Here is a 23,536-nt window from a genome sequence, read left to right as displayed (position 1 = left end):
CTCACCTCGGCTGGCTCTCTGGGACCCTGGGAGGGTGTCTCCAGGTACCTGAGGGGTACATTCCTTTGTGCCTAGAGGCTTGAGCCATATTCTGTCATAGGGTTCTTTCATTAACAATTTATAAACTGTCTCCTTTTATCTATAGAAGTATAAAGCTTTTAGAGCTGGCAAAGACCATGAATATCATATGGTCCAAACCCAAACAGCTAGCCAGGGAAGAAATATTGCCGAGCTTATCAGAGGCAGAGGAAAACTGGAATTTGAATCTTTGGACCTTTAAGAACATAAAACTTTAAGGTCTGTTAAAACAACAACAACAACAACAAAATACTACATCATAAGGCAATAGGTAAGTGTACCATTGTTTTGTGAAAGAGGCATGATCATCATTGAAATAATCTGGAGCAAGAACACTTCAGCTAATTAAGAGCTAAATTTAATTTATATAAATTTAGTTCCGAGCTTCCCAGCAACGAGGCAAAAGGAGAGTTGTGATGGCTGGTGTTTTCTTTCTACCTGGCAAAAGGCAGCATAGAAACAAAAGATTTAAGTACCCACGAGGAGCAGATGGGACTTGCAGGGCCCCGTGACAGAGCCTTCAGTCATTCACTGCACACACATGAAGAGCCTACAGAAGGTCCCTGAGATGTGGTCACCAAGGAGCTCCTTCCCTACTGGCAGATAAACAGTTAAAAGCCAGCAAGTTAGGGGTTGTGCAACGGGGGAGCATAGGGTGCTGAGGTCTGGTGGAGATGAGAGTCTTAACCCATGAAGGAGAAGCAACCTCCTGGAGGATCTTAATGGTTAATGGAGTCCAACCAGTTGTCTGTGGAGGGAAGGACTGGGCAGTTGGGCAGACCCAAATAGCCTAGTGGTTTGTTTGGGGGAGGTGTTTTATGCACTCACGTTGGCTATAGTGAGTTCATGTTGCTGGGTCAAGAGCGGGGATCAGTCAGAGGCACCAACTCAACAAATGTTGGCCATTGTTATCAATGTACACTCACTCCTTATCCCGATGCCTGAGATCTTCATTCTCACGGGTAGACCCGTCCCCATTCAAGAGATGAGCTGGTACTAACTATCTTACCTTCAGGAGTGGGGTCAAGTTGGCTTTCTGCCACTTGGACTTGGAGAATGAAAAAAAATCAAGGACACGTTTGGGTGAGTGGAGGAAGGATATGAGTGTATGAGTTCATGGTATGGAGAGAGAGAGAGAGAGAGAGAGAGAGAGAGAGAGAGAGAGAGAGAGAGAGAGAGAGAGAGAGAGAAACTTTCTGAAGCAAATTCGCCTTCCGCTTTCCTGCTTCATGTACTTTACTTGGGCAGCAGGTGGGGAAGGAATTTCCCGTATAGGTGACAAATGAGAACTGAAGAACCTCATGGCTCCCCGTGGGATTCAGTGGCAGACCCACTGACTCAGACCAGTGGCTCCACACACCCTGCTCTAGCATGCTCACCATTTCTGTGACTGGCTCCTGAAGGGACCTTCCCTGACCATGTCTGATTGTACCCCCTCTCCTATTCATGGGTGCCACCCAGACCTCAGGAAAAGGACTCACTGCCTACTCTGCCCTGCAGATGCCTTCTGCAGGCCGCAGACTGATGATTTGCCCTTGTCCTTCCGAGGCAAGCAAGGCTGGACTTGGGGGATAAACTTCCTGCTTTCAAAATGCTCAAGTAGCTAACTGCTGGGGGGAGATCCAGGAGCATTGATTCTATAATGCTGATATACTGTAAACATTTAGAATAATTTAGATCTTAGATTAAAGATGATGAATGTTTATGAAAATTACCTTCCACAGATACATGCAAAGAACAGAATAGACAATTGCCTTGGGTTTTCTGTGACTCCAGAGGGGCAGGCTTGAGGGGACCAAATAACGAAGATCTTAGGGACAGAGGTCCAAATAGGCTCTATTGTGGCCAGTATCCTCATTTTGCCTTCTCTGAGCAAGGATCTTCAGTGTCTTCAGCTGGCTTCTTAGGACCCTCTCCTCTGGGCCAGACCTCTTTTGAAGATACCCGTGTTAGAGGCTAGTGTGATGGATCAGTGGGTAAAGGCACTTGCCACCACGCCTGAATTCAATCCACAGGGAGCAGGGACCAATCCCTGAAAGTTGTCCTCTGAGTCCCCCTTCCACATGCTAAGGTGAGAAGGCACCCACGCATATGCATAAAGATAAATACAATGTAATAAAAAAAAATAAGATGAAGGCTTCCCCTCTTGGAAACCTAGTTCTCTCTCCTAGTCAGGAAACCCTCTGACTCTCAATGTGGGTTTTGATGAACAAGGAACTAACAGAAAGCCCACAGACACCACATGAGGTCAGAAAAGCATCTTTCTTCTTTTGTGTGAATCCTTCATTTCCACTGTAAAAATGCCTGGTTTTGCTAGGCGCCTGTCTGAGGCGATTGTCACCAAGCCTGGGTTAGGGGCACTGGGCTGTGAGCAGCCAGCAAGCAGAACCTGTGATGTCTGGTGGGAACCCTGAGAACACTGGGCGCCCACAACTCCGAGCAGCTGGCTTTGAGGAACGGCTGCATGTCTGCACAACTTAAAAAATCTGCAGTTTGGGGGCGGGAGGGGGAGCGCGGGGGTGGGTCCCCACGCGTCCCATTTCTCTTCCGGGCTGTTGGTTGTGTTTTCGCTCAGTGCCAGTGCGGGGAGGCCAGGCATGTCTTCTGGACCACACGCTGTCCTTGCTGAGGTCCTTGGTTGTTATTTCAACCCCGACCGGAGCCATCTCCCGGTGACTCCGTCTCCCATTCTCCCTTTTCCACTCAGTTCCCTTCTTTCCTTTCTCCATATGATGTGCATATGCTTAGGGCATGTGTCCAGCCATCTCTTCTGACTTGGTAAGTCGAGGAAAGGAACAAATCATCTTGTTCCACACTGTGTGTGAGTCTTCAGGGAGAACGGGTGGTGGCAAACAGTGGCAGAAACGGGGTCGTTTCCTCCTTCACACTTTGTTGTAAAACAAGTTGGGGCCTCGTGAGAGCCCAAGAAAATCCCGGCAAATTTTGCAAAGTGTTGCTCTGGCCACGACTTTCGAGAGGCATTTTGCTCGGGCCACCGGAGAGGTCATTTTTCTTTGGCCGGACTGCGGATCTTTCCCAGGCGCGCGCAAGGTGGGAGGCGTGGGACGTGACCTTGACCTCCCTTTGGGGCAGGGCGGGACACTCCCGAGGTGACTCTGCACTTGGGCCTGAATCGCGATGCAAGTCCTGCACTGCTGTGTCTGGGTCCAACCATCGGTGCATGGGGCTGGTGGTGGGACCCCACCAGTCCACATCTGTCCGCCCGCGAGCGCCGCGCCGCGCCCTGGGCCGGGGGAACCCTGGCGGAGAGCCGGACGCCAGGCGGCGGGAGGAGCGCAGAGCAGCGGGGCGTTGACTGAGACACTGGCCCCGCCCGGTCCCGCCCGCCTCTCTAGGCACCCAGCTCCGGCCGGGCGGGATCCGTGGACTCAGCGACCCGCGCGGGCTAACCCGCTCTCCTGCCGCCGCGGCGGCGGGCGCGGGGCCGCGCGGCGAGGCCGGATCCCTGCAGCGCGGGCCGGCGACGTTGCAGAGCCCAGCCAGCCAGACGCGCCAGGACTCCAGACTCCTGCAGGTACCTGCTCGGGTTCCCACCTCCCCCGTGCGCCCGTGACACTTCTCCATGCGACCCCTCAACTTTATTGCACCTTCCCCCACCTTTTGCTGTTCCAGTCCCTGGTGGCTCAGGTCGCGGGGTGCACGACCGCACAGGTCTGTGTTGACTAGGGACTTGGCATCCTGCTGGGCGCCTGGCTTGCGGCTTCCTCCCCATCCTCCAGTCCCGGAGCTGGGAGCCCGCCGTCGCTGGAGCCCGGGCTCTGCCTGTTGCGCAAGCTGCAGACTGCCCAAACCCAGTGTGGGTCTCTTTGGACGCCCTCGGAAGGGAGCTAGGACCAGCTTTTGGGGTAAGAGGTGAAGTGGAGGACCGACTGGAGGTTAGAGAATGGGTGAGCCAGGGAAAGGCGGCACCTCGCGTAGGGGGGCATCCCCGGGGCGTTTCCTAAGCCGGGAAGCCCTTCCTTTCCTTTCTCGGGAGGAGGCGCTTTCCTGGCAAATGTTAGTGTTTCCCGGGCCTCCTGCTCCGCCTTCTCTGCCTTTTCTCCCCCTCCCCTCTGCCCTGCAGTGTTGCAAGGCGCCCCACGACAGTTGCAGGCAAAAGCGTACCCAGGGCTCTTGCCCTGGTGCAGCGCTGCGCCGGGAGACAGTCAGTGCGCTCTAGGTGGGGCGGCTTGGGGGGTCACTGGGCCCATGTGGAGTTGTCTCCAGAGTTTCCGCAATTGAATCTGAGGTAGTGGCGCGAGGTGGGCCGGCAGGGTCAGGAACTCTTAATTTCTTTCATCCTTGCTGGTGGCTCCCATCACCTCCTCAGGAGGTGCCTGGAACTTGCCAGACCCGCCGGCAGGGGCCGCGGCGAGCCTGGCTGGGGCGCCTTTCGCATTGCAGAGCTTATGTCCCCTTGTGCCCCTCTCTTCCCCACCCCCCCGTCCCTTCCTGTCCGATTTAGGAGAGGAGCACCCTTTGCGTCCTCGGTTTCTCCTTCCTTACACCCGTCTCGTCTGGAGAGACCAAGGTGATAGTTTGATTTGGGAGGCCTTTGGCAAGGACAGAATTCCGCCAAGAACTCCCTTCACCCATGAGAGGGACTTGAGGAGCCCTGGTGCTTAAGGAGAGGGGCGGGGGTGTTCCTTCTGGTCCTACTGGGAGAGTGGCTCTGTGGTTCTTCCAAGCTGTTGAGTTTTCTCTTTCACTTTGTTGAAGGGAGCGAGACAGGTGAAGAGGGAAATGAGATAGGAGCCTTCGCACGCTTTGCATGTGTTTGCATATCCTATTTGCATAACCGCCGGTTGGGGGCTGTGTGTTACTCCTCTGGACTCCTTGCAAATACCTGCCCAGGTAAAGCAGGAAGCAAACATTTCCCCCCTGCACCTTGCCTCCCGCTAAAGGTCCTGGTTTGCCAGAATATCTGCTGATGGTGTACTTGAACTGTTTCCCTGGGCCCTGAGCTCTTTGAGGAGGCCTATTCATTCAGTGTGCACGTGGCCAGCCGCAGGGATGGATGCCCGAGTTAGTCTTGCTTCTCTCCTCCCTCACAGTATTGCCTTCCTTCTCCTCTTACACTGTGGTTTCAGGACTAGAGGTCGCCAGTGTTGGGAGGAGCAGGACAAAGTTATATTGAGGCGACAAGATCTCTTGAGTCGAAAGCATACTGTGAACATGCTAAAGAAGCTAATGGGATTTTGGGTGGGAGGCCACACTGCTAAACACAGCCACGAGTGAAGGCAGCCTAGATGTGTGGTTTGCCTAGGAGAGCGAGTTGGGAAGTCCAAAGCTGTCTTGGATATGCTCAGCAATGTTAAAATGCTAAAAAAACCCAGGTGCAGAACTGGTTATCTTAGCTCTTTTCTGATACTGCGATAAATTACTCCCACAAAAACAACTTGAACGTGTCTGTGGCTTATCGTTCTAGTCCATTGTGACAGAGAAGTCACAGCAGCCTGAGACTGAGAGAACTGGTCACATTATAGTCACAGTCAAGAGCAAAGAGAGATGGATCAGTACATGTATACCAGTGTTTGGCTAGCTTTTTGGTTTTTCATTGAGTCCAGGACCCCAAGGCCAAGGAATGGCACTGCCCACTGTGGACAGGTCATCCCACATCAGTGACTATAACTGAGATGACCTTTCACAGACCTTCTCAGAGGCCCGTCTCCTACGTGATTTTAGACTGTGACAAATTGATATTTAAGAGAGTATCACATTTAGGTTTACCAGCAAAGCCCCACCAAAGGGTCTTCTCTCTCCTCCCCTTTTTCTTCTTGGGAAGGGGAGAGAAGGAGATTCCTGTCCTTCCGTCTGATGAAGTCTTCCCTGCACTGTAGCCCTTTACAGAAATGGCGCGGCATCTCTCTGTTCTTCCACAGATTTCCCTCTGCTCTCTCGTGGCGTGTGGCATTGGGATGTGTGTTCGCCTGGGGGAAACGCAGGTACCATAGGGCTCTCCTCCTCTTCCTTTTAAAATAGAGAACATTTTAAATAGATAACCTTTATTGGCTGCCTACAGAGATTGGCTGGATCCTCTGCTAGGTGCTCTCCTGGGGATTGTCTCCTGTGAAGATGCAAGGCTTGCGTTCTTTATTTCCCTGCAGTTTTGATGGGGGAGCTTGCAGTGCGGGGGTGGGGGTGGGTGGGGGGGGGTGGGGAGGGTGGGGGGTGGGTGGGGTGGGGGGGTTCTCTAGGTGCTTCCTGAGTCTGATGGAGGCCAGCCAGATGGTGGCCTGAGGTTTCAGTAGGAGGGAAGGATAGCTCTCTAGGGTAGGTTCAGGCAGAGAGGAAGATGGGTTGTATTATTGTTCCTGCTTCTCAGGCACCAGCATAGTGGGTCCTTAGAATGTCACGAGTGAGTGAGACCTATCTTTTCTAAAACTTTTTTTAAAATTTTGAGGCAGGATCTCATGTAGTCCAGGCTAGTCTCAAACTCATTATATAGTCAAAGATGACCTTGAATTTATGACTGAGCTCTGAGTACTGGAATTTCAGATGCTTGCTACCATGCCTGGTTTATGTGGTGCTGGGGATCTACCCAGGGCGTCTTGTCTGCTGGGCAGGCACTCTACCAACTGGGCTACATCCCCAGGCCTCTGTGTGAAATATGTATAAGGAGACATCAATCAAAGAGAACAGACTACCAACCCCGGTAAATGCTTCTTTGGCGGCTCCTTGACAGAGGTCACTTGTCCACGTCCTTTCTATTTAGCTCCAAAGATTTAGATTGCTAATATTGTTACCTTAAAGGCTAAGGGCTTTTTACATGTATTAACTCCTTTCCTTCTGAGGACGACCACAGGAGGTAGGCTTTAATCATTGCTCTGTTTTACATGAGAAGGACGAGACAAGCCACCCAGCTAGGAAAATGTAAAGCCCAGGTCTGTCCACAGCAGTCTGCCTGAGGAGCCACCGGTGAGGCTCAGTACCCTGTGTCTAGTCCCCAGGCTTCCACGCTGTACTTCCGCTGTAGTGGGATCTCAGACTGAGTTTGGCGAAGTGACTGGTAGAGGAGGCCGGTAGTTATCAAGTGACTTCACGTTCTGTGTCTCAACCTTAAGAGGCACCTTGAAGCTTAGAATTTAAAAGCTCTTGTCTGTCTGACTCAGCTTCTCAATGGACTTCTGACCGGCTGACTTGGACGGAAGGGAAGCAGGACCTAAAAATCACCAGCTAGGCACACATCATGGTTGTTTCCAGATAACATATGAGACAACGAGAAAAATCATAGACTACTTCATCCCTGAGTCAAATTCATTAAGTTCAGAGCCTCGGGCACTGAGGGCAGGTGGCATCTGAGATGTGATATCTGTGGATCTGGAGACTCAAGGTAAATATGCCCACAAGTAGGACAACTCAGGATGCTAACTGTACTACCTGGTTAGAGTCACAGTGACAGCCACATTCCCTACCCTAGGGTTCAGATGAACTTCCTCAGGCTTGTCTCATCAAAGTCCTCACAGCATCTTGATTGTGATAAGTCACAGCAGGATAGAGATGGCGGGATGGTGGGGACAAGTCTTACAGTAGACATAGCCCAGTCTCTCTGCATTCCAAATCCAGTATCTTTCCGCCTCACTTCTTTCTCGTCCCCAATGGAGAGTCCTTAGAGGTGGCTGAATCTGAATTTTATTCTGAAGCCAACTTTTTTTTTTTTTCATTTCCTCTTCTTTCGTTTTTAAGACAGGGTCTTAAGGATCCCAGGTTGACCTCAGACTTATTATGTAGTTGGCCATAATTTTAAACCCTTGAACTTCCTGCCTCCACCTCCTGAGTGCTAGGATGAGAGGCATGCACCATTGTGCCCCATTTATGAAGAGCTGGGGAATCAAAGCCAGATTTTGTGTATGTTAGGTGGAATATTCCACCAGCTTCACCGTCTTTTGAAACTTCTCAGGATGAGCATGTTATAATAACTTAAAAATAGTTACTAATCTTGATTGTAGTGTTTTTCTTCTTTGTTTGGGGTGAGGGTTGTCTCGCTTTCTTTGGAATCCTGCATAGCCTTAGATCACGGTTTTCTTGGAGGACATACTGTGTAAATATTGTCTTTAATTGCACAAGTGTTGAATGATAAAGGCTTATGGTCTGCTTGCTTTTAGCCAACAGCGCTACAATTAAGCAATCAGTGTTTATAGCAGCTGGCTTCAGTGAGCTTGGGGACCTTCCAAATGAATGAAATGTCCTGTTTACTGTTAGCAGAGCACCTCCTAGATGCTCATTAAAACTAATGATTAATGTATGTGGTCAGATATCTGACCTACAAGAATTTGAGTACCTGCCTGGTGATGTATACTATGCTAGGAGCTGGGTATACTGTAGTAAAGGTGACAGATATGGAAGAGAGAAGGCAGGTGTGCGTGTGCTTGTGTGTGTGTGTGCATGCACCTGCATAGGGAGAGACAGACATTAAGGTAATTTGATGAGGCCAACACACAATGGATGGCAATTTGTTATCAGTTTGAATGTGAATCTTATTCAAAATCTCCAATGGAAACACTGGAAATACTGTTTGACTAAATTGCTGGGTACCCAGTAACCCAGTCAAGTTGACATATAAACTAACTATCACATCAGGGTTAGCAAAGTATACTGACCTGAAGGTCAATCATGAAAGTCACCATTATCCCACCGTTCCTTAAAGAAAGAGCTCCCAGTGTTCCCTTTAAAGTTATAGGTAGTAAGAATGAGCTAGGACCATAGAACTGAAATAGATACAAAGAATCATTTAATCTATTTGCTGTGTTAAGATCTCTTCCTCCTAATGGTCCTCCTCCTCCCTCTTCCTCCTCTTGCTCTCCCTCCTGTTCCTCATCTTTTGTCTTCTGTTTCTTCAACAGGGTCTCTCTATATAGCCCTGGCTGTCCTGGAAACTGGATGTAAACCAGGCTGGCTTCAAACTCGGAGATGTACCCATCTCTGTCTCCCTAGTAAGTAGCCAGCCGACTGGAGCTGGGAGCTTGGATACACTTGCCTCTTTTTTTTTTTTTTTTTTTTTTTTTTTTTTTTTTTTTTACTTTTCTCCTGCTATGGAGAAGTCGGGCTTTCTTAAACTCTGATTCATGTGCCAAGGTAAACATAAAAGTATTCCCTATGATTTATTTGAGGTAAAGGTTATAACTGGCCAAAGAGATGGCAGACTTTGTGGTTAAAGGCTGTGGTTTGTGTATCGGATTGAGAAACTGCCTGGGTTTTGGCAAGGATGTTTCTGCATTCTGGTCTCTGAGGTCAATAAATAACACACAGCAGGCAGTGGTTGTCTTGTGGGTTTTTATGATGCCAGTTTTATAAGTGTAGGGACTTCATGAGACCACTGAAGAGAAGACATTTCACTCTTAGGGATGAATAGGAATTCATTTAGGAAGGGTTGGGCAAGAGAATCCCATGTTGAGGATTGAGGGCTAAGCCTTGGGAGAAGGCTGTAGGAGAATGTTTGGGAGAAGCCTGGAGCCTTGGCAGCTGGATCATACTGTGGCTTTTAAGCTAAGGTCAAGGTATCATGGCTTAGTCAGTGGGCAGGGGGAAGATGTGAATGAGTTTGTAGTAGGGACATGCTGCTAGCCTATGTGTATGAACAACAGTTACTTCTGATCACCTTGATGATTAGATTTTACCTGGCTAATCAACAGCTATGAGATTGTGTTCTGGGGTTGAGCCACCTTGTTTTTTAAAATCGATTTCTTCTGCGACAGAAGTATAAAGGAACATGTCACATAAGATAGTGTTAATTTATCATCTATCTTCTGTCTCATATTTATCTATCCGTCTGTCTGCTTGTCTGTCTGTCTGTCTCTCTAGCTGTCATATATCATCTTTCTGGCATCTACCTAGCATCCATCCATTCATCTATATACCTGACATATATCTAGCATATATATACCAATCTACCTATCTATGTATTTATGGCTCTATCTATCATCTCTTAATTGATCTTCTATCTCTATCAATCAATAATGTATTTATTTTTATCATCTGTCAGTTATCTATCTCCATATCCATCCATCCATTCACCCATCCATCCATCCATCCATCCATCCATCCATCCATCCATCCATTCACCCATCCATGTCTATTAGCTTACCGCTGTCTTTGCCCAAACATAAAAAGCCACCAATATCCCCTGTATCCTTTTACCATCTCCTCAAATCCCATTATCCTTTGTCACCACCTTCTGAAACTTGTGGAGTATGTATAATAAATACAAAGGCAAACAATCTTTAATACTCTAAGGACAGTTCCTGGACTAGATGACAGTGTTTTTCTTTGTTGGGAAGGCCCCATGGAACTTCCTTTCTATGCTTTGAGAACTTTGCCCTTTAAGCAGACACATGGACGTCTTATGCTTGTTTGAGAGTGAATGTCAGTGTGCTGTGTCTTTTTGGTCATGAACACTGAGTTTTTCCCAGCTCTTCTAGACTTACGTTCTGGAAGGTGTTACATATGTTGCCTCATCAGCTAGGACCTTTCATATGGGATGGTAAAAATGAAAAGCATGGTATATACAGTTTCGCTATATGGCCCTAAATGTTAATGGGGCTATTGCTTTTTAATCAGTCATTTTTTTTCAATAGAGTTAAGAGCCCTGGAGCGCATATTTAGCCTTTACCTGTCCCTCAGTGGGAACAGCTCAGAATCCATTTTCATCCATTTTCATGGGGGCCCAGCTTTAGGCTGTTTAGCATACGATCATCCGTTCTGGGACTTGGGTACTCTGTGGTATAGAAAGGAGGAAAGAACTTTTTCTTGTAAGACAAAGCATCAGTTACGGTTTTTTTTTTTTTTTTTTTTTTTTTCCTGCTGTGATATAACACTATAACCAAGAGCAACTTACATAAGGAAGAGTTTATTTGGCCCATGGTTCCAGAGGGGGAGTCCATAAGAGTAGGGGAGCCATAGATGTAGGTAGATGGAGTGTGAAGCTAACAGATCACACTTTCAACCATAAATGTGTTGCAAAGAGAGTGAATTAGAAGTGGGCGAGACTATGAAATCTTAAAGCCCACTTTCAGTAATGTACTTTATTTATTTATTTATTTATTTATTTATTTATTTATTTATTTATTTATTTATTTGCAAGGCTGTACAGCTTCTCCTAAGAGTGCCAACAACCGTTTACAAGTGTTCATATACCTGAGCTGATGGGGGACAGTTCTCATTGGAACCACCATAAGAGGGATGACCTCATGCTGCAGACCCCCCGACACAGAGATTTTTAAACAGTGCTCATGGGTGTCAACTGTTTAGCTGATTTGACACAAATAGATGACCTTAGAGAGTACTGCACTGTTATCCAAATTTACCTCGTGAACATTCCTTTACCACCCTGCCTGCAGGAATTTCTTTAGGAACTTCTCTAATGGGCGAGTGTAGATTGGTTGTGAATTTCCCTACTTATTTTAAGTAGGAGGCAGACAGACGTGAACCTTTGTGCAAATTGGGTTAAGAAAGCCGCTCCCATTTTACTCTGGGGCACCCGCGTTTTGTTTGTTCAGTATGCATTCAGTTTCCTGTGTGGTGAAGATTTTCTTGCAATATGGTGGCCCAGGAGGGAAGCTTAGCCCTTGAGCCACCAATGCCCCCGCTGGCTGGCGAACACAGCACTCTTCAGATTGGTTTTGCCTTCTAGCTCCCTTATATCTTGTTCGGGGGAAACCCAGAGAGAGGTAGCTGCATATCAGGAATGAGTTAGCAGAGAGGAAGTATGAGTATTAATTTTAATAAGCCAAATTAAAAGATTTTTTTTTTACAACTTGCATTGCCTGGGATCTCATTATTTTATAATTGTTTCCATATTCATAAAGTGTAGAGTTCGTCGCAGCTGACTGGGCAGAGCATCAAAAGCATCCTTCCAGGATGGCTTGCAGCACCTACCTGGATGTGGATGTTTTGAAGCGTGAACTCATTCCCTCCCCTTTTCTTTTTCAATAGTGGTGCGGCTACTTACACAAGCCATCGTGTTAACTTTATTATATCTCTTAAGAAGTTAAGTAAAACTTGTTTTTCACTGCACAGAGTAGTCACCGTGGCAACTTGCTACAGCAAAAGACACTTGGGCCCTCTGAGAATTTCATTGTAAATATACTGAGGATTTATGGTTTGGCAAACACACTCTGTTTTCGTTTAGCAGCCATAAACATTTTTTTTTTCTTCCTGAAACTCTCTGGAAATGCCATCACATGTCAGAGGCTCAGACTGGGTACAGAGAGACAGCAGCTTACATGGTGGCTTGCGTAGGACCCTCAAAATCCACATTTTGCAGCTGTAGTTGTGACGCTATCAAGAGTGCGGAGGAGCTGACTGGAATTCCCAGTGTGGAGGGTATTTGGGGGTGTGGGGCATCTTTGGAAGGTCATTAGGATTCGAGGAAGTCATGTGGATGGAACCCATGCGACGGCATCGGTGTGTTTGCAAGGAGGGAGGGGGACACACGACCTTGCACACTTCCTGTGGCTCACTCCGTGCAGCTCCTGCCGGGCTGTCCTGCAGACAGTAGCCTTCGTCACACGTTGCACCATGGCTCTTGGACTTCCCAGCCTCAAGGACTCTGAGCTAAAGAACCTCCATTCTTCATAAATTACTTCGTCTCAGGTGTTTCGATAGCAGCAGAAGGCGAACCGCACTTAATTATGGCTTCCTAACACACTCACCGGAGTCCCAGGAAAGGTAGTTTGGTAAGAAGACACTTACTTAGTAGCCTTGTCTACTCCTCCTCTCCATTTTGATCAGGGAAGCTCATTTTTAAATCTTAATTTTGTTATATTTGTGTGTGTGTGTGTGTGTGTGTGTGTGTGTGTATGTACCTAGAGATTGAAGACAGTGCCTTCCGCCATCACTCTCCACCTTGTCTTTTGAGGCAGGGTCTCTCACGAACCTGGAGCTCACTGATTCTGCTAGGACTAGCTGGCTTCTGAGTTCCAGGAATTCTCTCACCATTACCTCCCCAGGGTGGTAATTACAGGTGCTCGCTGCCAGGCTCAGCTCTTTATGTGTGCCTTAGGATCTGAACGCTGGTCCTCACGCTTGTGAGAGTGGCGCTTGTGAGAGCGGCGCTTTGCAGACTGAGCCGTGCCTCCCGCCTCCATTGCTTTTTTTTTCTTTTAAAGTACACCATTCATTTAGTCATATTTCCACCAGACTTCTCCCACTTGTCTGTTGTGAATCAGACACTGATATCATGAAATGTCAGGGATGTTGCTGGGAAATGAGTTCTCCAGGCACAGGTTTGTAGGGGTACCTGTTTAATACTGGATCTGTGTGTGTTGGGGGAAGGGAGCAGGACGTACATGGAAGTGTGATGTCTATTTTGTCTGTCTGTATGTCTGTGTACACTTGTGTGCCAGAGGAGAGTGTCAGATCCCCTGGAACTGCGGTTATAGATGTTTGTGAGTCACCTTGTGGGTGCTGGGAATCAGACCCAAGTCCTCTGGAAAAGCAGCCGGTGCTTTTTTTTTTTTTTTTTTTAAGCTGCTGAGCCATCTCCCCAGCCCCTTCAGCTGATTTCCTGAAGACAGAACTTTACCTACAAAGAAGATTCCCTTAGAGGGAATTGGTTCAATGATTTGGAACCAATGGGAGAATATTTGTATCACTGGGGATGGTAAGTGGTCTACTAAGGCTGCAACAGGGGGTGGCCTTGAAGTAGACTGCTGGATGCTGAGGCCAGCTAAGTAGGAAGCAGCTCTTGCCTGATGTTCAGTGAGTTCATGCTCTTCCCTGAAGGTGTACATAGGTAATGGCTACATCTTGACTTGTGTATAGAGAAGTTCCTCTGGCCGCAGGGTATGGGCATTAGTGAGAACATGATGACATCATTCACTTACCTACTTCGTGATTTGAGAGGCATTGGAGAGGGGCCTCTGTTCTTTGATGTCTGAAATAACAAAATCACACACACACACACACACACACACACACACACACACACACACACACACACACCCTCCTCCTCCTTATACAGCTTTTTCTCTAAGGAAAGGAATGGAAGATTCTTGGAGAGGGTTGAGTGGAATTTTTTTGCGGCATATCTGCTTCCTTTTGACACATTTTCTCGGGGGTAGTTATTTGTCCTCCTTTGGATGTTATCTGGGTGGATGATGAAGCTAGGGGTGTCCCTGGAAGTTCCTGCTGCCAGTTTCTTGTTTGTGCCATAGTGTGGGCAGGTGGTGTGGGCTTATCTAGTGACATGCTCTGTCAATGGAGTGTCTTCCAGTTCTTTCCTACAGTGAAGCCATTGGGTGGGCAGGTGGAATGGGCTTAGCTAGTTACGTGCTCCATCAACTAAGTGACTTCCAGCTTTTTCAGGAGGGTCCTGGCTTCTGCTTATTCCAGGTGGGGCACTGTACCTTCTTCTTTGATACTAGGAGCATCCTGGAAGCATTTGAAAAACAGAAAATCATGTTTGTGTTGGCTCATCACAACCAGTTCCTAATGTATCTGTTCAAGGATCCTCAAAGGATGTAAGAGATGCCCAAGGCCTATATCACACCATTCTAAAGGCTCACTTTAGTCTTTCCCACTGAGTTAAAAGGGAGTGGGATGAAACTCAAGATGATTATTTGCAGAAGTGGAGCCAGGGATGCCTGGAATGTACTGAGAAAACAAGGTCCCTAAGGACCAACCCTGCTATTCCCCAGGCCTAGTCCTCAGGGAGTTCTCCTGTGTGTGCCCAGAGCCGAAGGGATTTGCATCAGATACGTGGGGGAAACTCTTATGTTGTTAGAACTCCAGTTCTTATTTAGATGACTCTTAGGGTTCTTATAGTACTCAGTGATAAAAAATAATAAACGTTGATGCAGAACTTACAGCACACCAGACGCTGATATCAATATGATGTTCATTTTAGCCTATTGAGACATGCTTGATGGTAGGTACTATTAGTCACTGTTGTCTATCACCCATCAGGTATCTGTGTGTCTGTATTAGAATGTTTTTTATTATTGATCTGTTAATTATCTGTGTACCTATGTATCTACTATCTGTGATGCTGATCTAGGAGAAAAGCCTATGATGGATGACCTAGAGGAGGTTAATTGAGGTGACAAGACCCATTGCACCGTTCAGTGGGCTGGGGTCCTGAACTGGAAAAAACAAGGAGAAAGGGAGCTGAGCACTAGTAGTCATCACCCTCTGCTTCCTGCCTGTGGACTTAGCTTGCTGTCTTTCACACCCGCCCCTGTGCCTTCTCCATCATGATGGACTTCTCTTCAAACTGTAAGGCAAACCAACCCTTCTTTCCTTAAGTAGCTTTGTACAGGAAATTCATTGCAGCAATGAGAGAAGTAACTAGGGTTGGCTGTCTATCTATCTATCTATCTATCTATCTATCTATCTATCTATCTATCTATCTATCTATCTATCTATCTATCCATCCATCCATCCATCCATCCATCCATCCATCCATCCATCCATCCATCCATCCATCTATCTATCTATCTATCTATCTATCTATCTATCTATCTATCATCTGTCTATTTGCTATGTATCCATATGTGCTGACTAGTCTTATGGTAATTTGGCACAAGCTAGAATCATTAGAGAAAAAGGAGCCTGAGTTGAGGAAATGTGTCCATGAGATCTAGCTTTAAGACATTTTCTTAATTAGTGATCGATGGGGGAGAGCCCAAACCATTGTGGGTGGTGCCATCCCTGGGCTGGCATTCTACAAGAAAGCAGGCTGAGCAAGCCAGGGAAAGCAAGCCAGTAAGCAGTAACACTCCATGGCTTCTGTATCAGCTCTTGTGTCCAGAGTTTTGAGTTCCTGTCCTGACTTCCTTCAATGATGAACAGGGCTATGGAAGTGTTAGCTAAGTAAGCCTTTTACTCCCAATTTGCTTTTTAGTCTTGGTGTTCCATTTCAGCAATAGAAGCCCTAACTAAGACTCTGTCTGTCCGTCTGTCTGTCTGTCTTATCTATGAAAAGCTCAAGTCACACTGCTAGGAAGCAGCAGAGTGGTTACAGCACCTTGTTCCCGTGGCTTTGAATCAAATCCCCGCCTCTTCTGGTTGAGGATGCTTTTTAACCTCTGTAGTCCTGGTTTCCTCATTCAAAGAATGAGAATAACAATAATAACATTTATCTTGCACAATGCAGCATCTGTAAAGTAATTCATGCAGTGCTTGGCAAAAAGTAAGCAATGTACACATAGGCCTTTAAGAAAATCTTTTCAGAGAAAGGCCCTGTTAGAAGGCTATCTGCACTAGTTCTCTTTGGTGACCCCTGGTACTTTGTAGACATTCTGTAGCTTCTCACACAGTGTGTGGTGATAAAAAGTCCTGTATATTATTCCCATGCTCGTTTAGGGGGATAAAGTCTGTTAGGGACAAGAGCCTGGTTTATAAGGACAGACAAGTAAGTCATCAGCAAGAGAGGCAGAATGATGTGTCCTTCTACTCATTTCCCTGAGTAGAAGGCTTCAGTGGTTCTGGGCCCACTCACTCTGTCCCGTGTGTGTATGTATGTGTGCATGAACATTTGCATGGGTGCACAGTTGTATGTGGGTGCATGTGTGGAGGTTAGAGGTCACCCTTGGGTGTTATTCTTCAGGCACTGCCTTCCTTGGTTTTTGACATAGAGTCTCTTACTGGCCTGGGATTCACCAACTGTGACTGACAAGACCCCCCCCCCCCATCCCCTTGTTTCCACCTCCCAGTGATGGGATTACAAGCACATCACACCGCCACCACTGTGCCTGGCATTTTTACATGGGTTCTACTAACCAGATTCAGATCCTCATGTTTATATGGTAAACGCCTCACACAGAGTGAAGCATTCTCTAGTCCCTGGACTCAATCATTCTGAACCTCAGTTTCCTTACCCATCAGTGGTGAACAGGGAGTGTGCCTGCCCTCTCCGGCATGATCTGGGAATTCAAATGGGCCATTACTTTATTCATACATTCATTATTTCTTGTTGGGCATTAAGGTCACAAAGATTGAGGAAAAAGAGACCCCCTCGCCTTTGTGGAGCTTCCAGTGCAGGGTGCCAACAGTAAACAGATTATTCTGTTACAGAGAGTAAATTAAATACTCCGACCAGAAGGAGACAGGGGCTGGTAGCTGCAGGGGTGAAGCAGGCATGGTAGGGGTAGGTAGAGGAACCCGAGGTCAGGGAGAACAGGATAGAGCTGAGTCTTGGAGGGCACTCTGAACAGGCAAAGCAAGTGTGGAGATCTGGAGTCACTAGAAGCCAGGAAAGTTCTGGCGAATTTCAAGCAATTCTTCATTAGTCCTGGGGTATGAGTTGGGTTGTGGCAGGCAAGGATGATGGATGAGGAATGATGAAAATGTCTAGCGTTGTGTTGATCATTTATTATGTCATAAGCACAGAGGGCTCTACAGTTATTACCCCCTCTTTCATCTTCCTAACTTTCACATGAGCTATGGTTGGTGTTGAGTACCTGTATTTAAAGAATCGGGAAACTGAGTCCGAGACAGCTTAACCAGCTTTCCCAATACCACTTATCCACTGAGTGGGGAAGCTGCATTTCCCCTGGAATATTCTGGATCTCGTGTTTAACCTGAAGGTTGAAGAGCCTACTGTTTATGGGTCTAACAAAATCCAACCCTGGTTTCAATCTGGGGGCGAGGAATGAAGATGGGCAGAGGACAAGGGGCACAGTTAGAGTGTACTGTGGCCAACTGGTAGAAAGACAGAGACTATCTGAAGGAGAGCAGAGGCAGGAAGAGAGAGTCCGGGAACATGGCTGTGCTTATCCTCGGCATTGGCGTGGTATCAGTGGTGTGGGTGGTGAGGGGAAGGTCTGCGTCTGGCCGGCATGATTTCTGAATGTCTAACTTGAGTGGTGGGCTCAGAAAATGAACGGAAGAAGGTTTGGATGTGTTTAAAGCTCTGGTAGGCTATTAAATATTAAATAGAGAAGTCCAGTAGGGGCAATTGTAGAGGCCCAGAATATGTGTGTGTGTGTGTGTGTGTGTGTGTGTGTGTGTGTGTGTGTGTGTTGTATGAGAGGGAGTAGGGAGGAGAAAGGAAGAGGGGGAGGGAAGAAAGGAGAGAGAAACAGAGAAAGAGAGAGAGAGAGAGAACACAGAAGTTACAAATCTACACTTTGTCTTTAGATGCGGGTTAGATAAAACTGGACAGGGAGAAGAACAGGGTCATTGGGCATGACTAGGGTGTAGAGAAGACAACCTGGAGGTTGTCTCAGGCCATGAATATTTTTGGTTTGGCTCACGATCTTAAAGCATGAACATCAAGAGTTTCCAATGTTTAAAAAATTTGTAAAAATAAGATTTGTGAGTGTTCCTGACAAATTGGATGATGTGGCCTCCTGAGACCCATGGGTGAGAGACAGTGGTGAGCTGGAGTGAGCTCAGCCTTTTGGATGAGCTAGCACAAGCATGCGTTTCATAGTGGCCAGGGAGCCTCCTCCTCTTATCTTGGGCACGCTGCTTGTGGTCTCTGAAGGTATTTCATCGGCGGCCTTAAATTTAAAATTTGAGCAGAGGATTCCCTAGGGACTTAGAAATGCCATTAGAGACGTGGGAGGAACAGTTAAGAATGTTGTCAGCGGTAGGGAACGGCAGGGCCTAGGGAGTTCCCGAGTGACCAATGCCACTGTCCTGTAAACCATGCAGACTGGGAAGCATCTTTGGGGTCTGGCTGCTTAGAGACGCCCTCAACAAAAACACGTATGGAGAGGCAGGAGAAGAGTAGAGACAGTCACTTCAGAGAGCTGTGCTGCAGAGCTAAGGGCATGGTGTAGTTGGTCAAGTGTTTGCTGAGCAGGCATGAGAACATGAGTTCCGACTCCACGACCCGTGCATTAAAAAAGGTGGGCATTGGTGGTGCACGCTTGTAATCCCAGCATTGGGGGGGAGGGGTGGAGGAGACAGGCAGATTTGGGGGCTCACTAGCCAGCAGGCCTAGCTGAATTGTTGAGTTCCTTGTTTAATAAGGGACCCTGTCACAAAACATAAGATAGACAGTCACTGAAGAAGATACCCAAGGTTGACCGCGGACCACATATATACACACACATGGAGACACACAGCTACATAGCTGTTTTGCCATGAGTCACTCAGGGAGGTTTTAGTGAATGAGTGTTTCATATCTGAAGGACTTGAGAACATCATCAGGAGCTATGTGATTAGTGTCACTTAGGACGTTATTTGTCCCTGAGTAACAATTCTTTGGGAATGCGGTAGTCCAGAGGACTAAGTCCAGGCCCTGATGAATGCTAGGCTAGCACTCCACCACTGATCCACAGCTCCAGCCCTTGACTACGTTTTCTAAGGAGGAGTCCAGGCTTAGCGAGGTTTCAGTGGGAGAGGAGCGGTGGTTGCTCTTAAAACAAAGCCCTTCCAGAGACAGGGTGGGACGTGGTGCTTTTGTGTTCCTGTGATGCCAGCTCCGCTGTGTCTGATCTGCCAGTTCACTGTGGTGCGCTTCAAAATACTGTCTTTCATTTTCATCATCTGCAGGTTATGGGAAGCCGTGACCATGCGGTGATTTATTACCAGTGCCACGAATCTAAACACTGCTTATTTCCATTTATCACGTGCCAGGTAGAGTCTGTGTGATGATTTTATCAACCAGTTTCTCCCTGACTACAAAATGCCCAGTGTGTTTTTATTGGTTTTATTCCCTATTATTGATTTTTCATTTACTTGTTTGTATTTGTTTTGTAACACACTTGATTCAATGATGTGTGCGTATATGCGTGTGTGTGTGTGTGTGTGTGTGTGTGTGTGTGTGTGTGTGTGTGTGTGTGTATTACAGTTGACCTGTCTTTGATGAAAGGAAAATGTGTTTCCCATTTGCAGTACCTTATAAGTAAGCTGTTTTTCTGCTTGAAGTTGGGGCCATCATTTCAAAAGCACATTGGTGGTGATTTTTTTCTTCTTCTTCTTTTCTCTCATTTAACTGAATGGGCAAGAGAACTTTAAAATTTTAACACGGAATGGCAGCAGCTTATGGCCAAGCTGTGTGAAAAGTGCCGGTTGACCAATATTTTTTGTCAATTGATTCAACAAGTAAAATGTAAGAACCTATTGTGTGTCAGGCAAGGGTGCAGGCACTTGTACTCTGGTGTGTACAGGAGACTAAGACTTCTAATAAGCAAGATAAAGAAGTAGAAAACACGTATTTCTAAGTGTATGTATATATATTATAATTTTTGTTTCATTACATTTTTAGTTATTTAGTGTGTGTATGCATGTGTGTGTGTGTATGTATGCATTTGACACACACCCACACATGTGTGCCATGGCTTGTGTGTGGAGATCAGAGGACAACTTGTGGGAATTGGTTCTTTTTCCTACAACATGGGCTCCAGGAATGGAATTCAGGTTTTTATGTTTGGCGGCAGGCACCTTTACCTATGGAGCCTTCGAGCCAGCCTGATTTCTAAGTATATTTTAGGGACTGACAAATGTTAGTGATTAAAAATAAGTCAGGAAGAGAAATAGGATTTTGAGGAGATAATGTTGTTTTATTTTATTTTTATTTATTTATCTATTTTTTTCACTTAATTTTTTGTTGTTGTTTTGTGTGTGTGTGTGTGTGTGTGTGTGTGTGTGTGTGTGTGTGTGTGTATGGGTGTTTTGCCTGCATGTGCGTCTGTCTACCAGGTATGTGCCTGGTGCCCAAGGACACCAGAACAGGGCATTGGATCCCCTGGAGCTGGAGTTACAGATGGTTATGAGCTGCCGTGTGGGTGCTAGGAATGAAACCTGGGTCCTCTGGAAGAGTAGCCGGTGCCCTTAACTCTTGGCCACCTCTCCAGCCTTAGGTAGTGAGATTTTAGATAGGATAAGCTGAAGAAGTCTCACCAAGGTCACATCATTGAACTACCAACCTGAAGGAAGTAAGGAAGCAAGCCTAGATTGCACCTGCGACTAGAGCATTCTGGGAAGAGACCAGCTAGTGCAAAGGCCCCGAGGCAGCATATACCTCACTGGTGTGACTTAGGATGATCGGGAAGAGGCTTGTGGGTAAAAGCTGGCGGAGCTAAGCAAACAAAGAGAACAGCTGAGGGAACTTAAGACTTTAAGTCTAAGATGGGAGCCAATGGAGGTTGACACAAGAGCAAGAAGATGTGACTTACTCATCAGAGTCAAGGAACTCACAAACCCTTCTTTGTACCATGGGCCCTTGTGGCCACCAGAGAAGCCACGGACCATTTTCCAGAACAGTGTTTTAAAATGCGAAACAGAAAGTCCACAGGGCCTAAAGGACTCGTGGCCCTACTGAAATGCGTTTATCAAAATACTAAAACCAATTTATGATTAAGTCACACATGTGCTTCTTTATGAAATCATTATAGAAGACGTAGGAGCCGGTATGTAATGACTGCGGATTCAAAGTAATTATGAGCCTAAGTGGTATTTCATGGAGTCCGCAGCAACTCTTGTGGGACTGGGGATTATCCAGGATGTCTATTGTTGCAGGTGCCATATTGTTGATGCTACCCCAACCCTGTTTTAATGGAAGGAATCGCTCAGTTGCAGTTGGTATTAGTAAAAGTCAGGGTACACCCCTTGGAAGATTCCTCTGCAGCCCCCCACCTCCACCCTGTGCTGCCTCTTGTGGAGAGAGGAGACTTGAAAAGAGGAATGAATTACTGAAACTAGTTCCTGTTTTTATTCCTGCATGCATGTTTGATGACTCTCCTAGAATTCGATATTGGCCATCTCAGCTCCCAGGAATTCCTGTGGACTGAGGTGCCCGAGGGCACTTTCCGTTCTAGACATCTAAGGAACAGCACTTATGCCTGGAGATTTTTTGTTGCTGTTGTTGCCATTTCTGACTTGTTTCTTATGGAAACAAGTTTCTTATAGAAATTTCTGGAGGTCCGCACTGTGGACTCCTTGTTTCAAGGGAGTCTGTATGGCTACAGGTAACCCAGTTCCTTCTCCCTGGGTCATCCCTTACCCTAGCTCAGGAAAGGGGTGACCCACACAGGTGGAGATCTTTAGACATTTTAAGAAGAAAAACTATGTCAATGTCTTGAGTTCATGGCTCCACTGTGGTTCAACCCCATGCTTTCCTGCTCTTCATCCCCACCCGAGGCTTTCTTCTGCCCCTATTTGGCATAAGCTTCCGCTGCTATTTGGAACTGCCTTCCATCCTGTGTCCTGTGATCACACCTGCTGTGTCCCTCAAGGTTTGGCTCCAACGCTCTCACCCTCCCTCAGCAGGGACTATCCCCCTTCTGAACTGACAGGCACCTACCTTCCACGGCAGTTCCTATTTACCTGTTTTCTTCGTAATTTTCTCCAATGAGCTCTGAGGGCAAGCTCACCACATTGCCTTTTGCTCTCTGTCTTCCCAGGTAGCCCCTGGGGTCAAGCAGCTTTCAGTGAATTAAAGCAGCTCGAGAGATTCTACCTCAGGACACAGGGACACCCCCAGCTGATGATTCCACCACAGGCGAGCCTCTAAGTTCCCCTCCTGCTGTAAATCCCTCTCATGTCTGGGTCTCTTTCCCTTCCTGATCAACTGCCGACCCAGGCTGCTTGTGCACTTTTATCTTTCCATGTTGACAGAACTGTCTCCTAAGTATTTTCTAAGACTTAACACACTTCAAGAAATTTACACAACATTGACAAATGCAGAGTCGAAAGTGAGAGTCACGCGTAATTCTATCATGCAGAAAAAATGCACACGTCATGTTGGTGTATGTTATTACAGATCTTTTTTTTTTTTCCACTCTATTATCAACTCAGGCATATTTTACAAAGCAGAACCATTGCCATGCAATGTATCATTGCCTGATGTTTCTGACCAGGCCTATTGTATTAGTGGGTAGGAGAATGGCTTCAGAGCATTGCTTGAGTTCAAATTGCGGAGACGTGACAGAGTAGTTGTTGACTCTTGGGTTGGGTTTGTAGCTTCATTGGTAGAGTGACTTCCCAGCCAGCGCCGGCCCTGGGTTCAGTGCTGAGCATGTGATAAGGTGGGGTATGGTGGTGCATGTCTGGAACATCGACACTCGAGTGCAGGCCAGGAGGATCAGAAGTTGGAAGCTAGAGAGTGAGTTTAAGGCCAGCCTCAACCTTCATGAGACCTTTTTTTGTTTTTGTTCGTTTGTTTGTTTGTTTGTTTTTTTGAGACAGGGTATCTCTGTGTAGTTTTGGTGCCTCTCTTGGACCTCGCTCTGTAGACCAGGCTGGCCTTGAACTCACAGAGATCCGTCTGCCTCCTGAGTGCTGGGATTAAAGGTGTCCGCCATCACCACCCGCTCCCCCACTTTTTTCCCCTTAAGTAGTCACTGACTCAGTTGTTTCTTTGCTCACCGTTTCCCCACCTGTAAAATGAATGCAGAAACCCCACGTTCATAGACCGAATGTCTTGGTGCACATATACCTATAAGTATTTGGGAGGTTGAGGTAGGAACATTACAAGTTCAAGGCCAGACTGGAACTCAGAGTGGGCTGAAGACCAGCCAGGGTTAGATATTGAGATCCTGCCTTAGGAAACTAAGAAACTGAAACT

The 23,536-nt window shown here is 46.9% G+C and overlaps 1 protein-coding gene across 3 annotated transcripts in view; it reads left to right on the top strand.

Moving 5' to 3' along the window:
• The first annotated feature begins 2,651 nt into the window (after positions 1 to 2,651).
• Positions 2,652 to 23,536, top strand: part of Kcns3 (potassium voltage-gated channel modifier subfamily S member 3) — a 46,241-nt gene continuing 25,356 nt past the window's right edge. Inside the window, exons 1-2 of one of the 3 annotated variants that reach the window (XM_076559676.1) lie at positions 3,455 to 3,613; positions 8,922 to 9,011. The gene's annotated coding sequence lies outside the window, so the exon portion shown is untranslated. Of the gene's footprint in view, positions 2,857 to 3,398; positions 3,614 to 8,921; positions 9,012 to 23,536 lie in introns of those variants that run through there. The other 2 variants (XM_015989800.3, XM_006996435.4) reach the window with 2 other exon arrangements.

This window comes from Peromyscus maniculatus, chromosome 22 (assembly GCF_049852395.1).
Source record: "Peromyscus maniculatus bairdii isolate BWxNUB_F1_BW_parent chromosome 22, HU_Pman_BW_mat_3.1, whole genome shotgun sequence".
In the NCBI taxonomy this organism is placed as follows: Eukaryota; Metazoa; Chordata; class Mammalia; order Rodentia; family Cricetidae; genus Peromyscus; species Peromyscus maniculatus.
The sequence above is the reverse complement of the archived record's forward strand: the minus strand, read 5'-3'. Positions and strand labels throughout refer to the sequence as shown.